Genomic DNA, 4,558 nt, shown 5'->3' on the forward strand with positions numbered 1-4,558 from the left:
TTAACTAGTTTACGTGTAGTTCTATATTGTTCTATTGTATTTGAATCTGTTTGTATACTTGTAGAGTAATAATTATACTTAAATAATTATTTATTAATGTATTCTTGTTACCCGAGAAATATCATTGAATAGCATAAACTAAGTCTGTCATAGTTTATATGCCTGTAAATGTAAAACCGTGTACTGAAATCCCAAACTATACTTATTATAGTTTGTATGTATGCTATGTACTTGGTTTGTGTATTGATCTGAAAACTATGCAATTATGCTTGTAAGTTGAAAACGTCCCTTATGCTCAGCATGTTACAAAAGGCATAAAATATCTAAATATTTTATAAAAATGTGGAAACCGTATGGTTGTATCAATTGCATCAGTTTTAAGTGTGTTGAAATCCTTTTTGTATAAATTCACAAAATCATTTGTGTTTGGCTTGTATTCCCCCTTGAAAACGTTAAAATAGTAAAAGCATAGGGGTATGAACTCACTGTTTGTTGCGTGAAAGTGTCGAACAACGAAACTGGGAATGAAGACCCTCGGGTTGATGTACGTGGCACTTAACGGGATCCTAATAACAATTAAATACATATATGCATTTTATTAGCGAAACCATTAATTATAGTGTTGGAAAAACACTTGCTTTTGGTTTAGGAATGTTACCGGGACTCGATTGAATCGGAAAAAGCGGGTTTTCAGCCAAGTTCACGACTTGGGAAGGTTTGCGGCCGTGAACTGTTCTCGGCCGTGAACAGCCCTTGAATGGTTTACGGCTGTGATCAGTGTTCTTGAAGAAAATATGAAGGTTTGAAGGGTTCACGGCCGTGAACTGATTTTGACTTTTGAAGATTTGAAGTTTTGAAGGGTTTTCGGCCGTGAACTCAAGAACAACAATACTGGATTCGATGAAAAACGCGTTTTAGATGCTCCATAACAACACCCAAAGGTGACTCTTGATGATTTTCGGAAGAAAAGAGGGTATTTTTGTGTTTGCGGTTGAGAGGTTAGAGAGAGAATGGGGGAGTTTTTGGCAAGAAAAGTGTAAATTAGAGGTTCGAGCACATATTTATAAGCTGGGTGTATGGTCGGTGGTGGGGTCCACCAACCATGAACAGGTTTACGGCCGTGAACACCAGTCAGGCCGATTTTCGTTGATTTTCGAAGTAACTCGGGTTTTCGCACGATTTTGGTTCCGACTCATAAAATAAAATTCAATTATATAACTTAATGATTTTCCAAACCATAGGAATTTGACGGAACTAAATAAAATTCAAAATTTATTTAACGGAATCGGGCTAACGTTAATGGAAAAAGTTTCGGGTTGTCACATCATCCCCCCGATAGAGGAAATTTCGTCCCGAAATTCAAACGTAGAATACAATCATGGACTCGGAAAAAGATGCGGGTACTTCTGTTTCATCTGATCTTCGCGCTCCCAAGTGAATTCAGGTCCCCGCTTGGCATTCCAGTGGACCTTCACTATCGGTATGCGACTTTGCTTTGTTCGTTTGACTTCCTGATCCATGATTTCGACTGGTTCTTCCACGAAATTAAGGTTCTCATTGATCTTGATCTCATCAAGAGGGATCACAAGGTTTTCGTCAGATAGACACTTTTTAAGGTTCGACACGTGGAAGACAGGATGAATGTTGCTAAGTTCTTGGGGTAAACGAAGTTTGTAAGCTACGGGGCCGATCCTAACGAGGATCTCGAATGGCCCAATGTATCTCGGATTTAGCTTTCCACGCTTTCCAAAGCGTATCATGCCTTTCCAGGAGTATATGGAAGCAGACTACGAGTTCGGAGAATCCGATGAGGTTATGGAGGTGGAAGGGGACACTAATGAAGTTCCCAGTGAGCCTCCCACTTCAGAGATAGTACAAGATAACTCTGCAGCACCACGGTATCCTATCGATAGGACTCGCTCCTTAGAGGAGGAGGTTGCCACCCTTCGAAAACAACTATTAGCAGCAGAGGCCCGAGCCGTACAGGCGGAGCATGAGAGGGACGAAGTCGTCAGGGAGATGACCGAGATGGCTGATCTTGTGGCACGACATTTTGGCATGTGATTTCACCACTAGACCCTTCTCGTCACGACTAGCATCCATTACCGTTATGATTTTCTTTTATGTACTACCCTATGTACTATCGACTACATGATTAAGTGATTACACTACTCATGGAGTCATTACTCTGTCAGATTTTATTTCACTTCATGTATTGTATGCCTTATGTAGGCAAATTTTCATGTACTCAAAAGAATATCATTAATGAAAACGGCTATATATTTTCTCGAGATGTTGTTATCTGTTATGTGTTTTGTTGCTATTATTACATGTTGATTGCATGCACTCACTTGCTTATACATAACCAAATCACCGACACCATTCTATAATCAAGAAATCGTGAAACTAAAATACACTGGATACTCAACATCTTTCCGTTTCATGAAAGAAAGATCTCTCGAAGGCAGACACGCAGAAACTGCAATGCAACACCACCACCACCACCTCCACCAGAAATGAACTCAGCAACATTTCAAGCAGCAGTTTCAGCTGCAGTTACAGCAGCCCTGACTCATATTCACCACGGGAACAACGGTGGAGTTAATGGGCAAGGGACCGAAAGCTCAAACCACGGGATGAACCAAGGACCTACTAAAACCTGCACCTACAAAGACTTCACAAACGCCAAGCCTCGAACCTTCAACGGGACAGGAGGCGTGATAACTCTAAAGAGGTGGTTAAAAAAGGTGGAATCAGTGTTCGAGATATGCGGGTGTCCCGAGGAGTGCAAGGTGAAGTTCGCGGCTTGCACATTCATCGATTCAGCTCTCTCCTGGTGGAATGGCCACGTGGAGGCCATAACACTCCCTGTGGCAAATACGATGCCGTGGGAAGAGCTCAAGGAAATGCTGATGGCCGAGTACTGTCCAATGGGAGAAATCCAGAAGTTAGAACAGGAACTGTGGAACCTCACAATCCAAAATTCTGACATTGATGCATACATCTTAAGGTTCAGTGAGTTGTCACTCTTGTACCCAGGAATGATCACGTCGGAAGGGAAAAAGATTGAAAGATTCATTTGGGGATTGACCTCTCCAATTCAAGGAAATATAATCGCGGCAAACCCTGGAACGTATGACAGTGCTAAAAGGCTAGCCAAGAAGTTATACGACCATGGAAACAAGAAGGGTGCCAAGGCAGGAGAAGCTGAAGTTAAAAAGGAAAGTGACAACAAGAAAGGTAAGAACAACAAGCGAAAAGGGTGACAAAACTCAGAGTCATCAAAGAAACAACAGACAATAGCTGGCCATGCTGCTACTGCTCAAGTTACCGCAACACCACATGCTCCAGCCTCATCGACACCAAATGCTCCCAAACCATACTCAGGGATCCTACCCAAGTACAGCAAATGCAATTTTCACCACCATGGAGAATGCAAGGAGATGCATTGCACAAGTTGCAATTGAAAGGGTCACACTACAAGATACTGTAGAACTCAGCCACAACAGAACCAACAGTCAAACAACAACAACAACAACAACAACAACAACAACAACAATCGCAACAATAGTAACAACAACAACGATGTTGGGGCCAGTTAATTGCTATGTGTGTGGAGGAACTGGTCATTTCAGACGCAATTGCCCCAAAGCCAACAACCAGGGGGCAGGAGCATCAAGAATAATATTGACAATGGGTCAAGGCAAAGCAGTTCAGGATCCAACGGTTGTTACTGGTACGTTTCTACTTAACAACACTTATGCATGCATTTTATTCGATAGCGGAGCCGAGCGAAGCTTCTTTAGTGAAAATGTTTTTATGTTTCCAAGAAAATCCAATATTTTCTAACATATGAGTTTGTTACAGTATTCCATAAAGTATTAGTTCGAATGCCTGTTTACCACCAGATGAATTGTATAATACTGTTTTGAATGTAAAACCCATTTTGTATGAAAACCCTAGCTATCACCAGTATGTATAGAATGTTCTGTTGGAAAACCCTGGTTACCACCAGTATGTATAGTAGTTTCATTACTTAAAATAAAACCATGTATTTTATCTCCTGGAATCCTCCAGTATAATGTATAGTAGTTCTATTAATTAAAATAAAACTAATGAAGAATGAAATCCTGTATACAAAAGGTTAGTTTATACTATTGCGAGTCGTATAACCATGCTTGATATGACTGATGACCTCTACGACGTTCTTCAGGCGTGGGACGGTATGATATTTGTCACCCCAGGCATGCCTGCCTAACTGTAGCTAGTAGTTTAGGTGTGGGATTGTCAGTGCCGAATAGATCTATTCAGAAATCCCATGCTCTCCCTCCAGGAGACTCTGGTTACACTAAATGATAGGATTTAACCTGTACCCTGAAAGGTACAATTGAAGAGTTGTCTCGCAATCATGTATTAACTAGTTTACGTGTAGTTCTGTATTGTTCTATTGTATTTGAATCTGTTTGTATACTTGTAGAGTAATAATTATACTTAAATAATTATTTATTAATGTATTCTTGTTACCCGAGAAATATCATTGAATATCATAAACTAAGTC

Source organism: Lactuca virosa, chromosome 3 (genome assembly GCF_052849685.1).
Source record: "Lactuca virosa cultivar CGN04683 chromosome 3, Lactuca_virosa_CGN04683_v6, whole genome shotgun sequence".
Taxonomy (NCBI): Eukaryota; Viridiplantae; Streptophyta; class Magnoliopsida; order Asterales; family Asteraceae; genus Lactuca; species Lactuca virosa.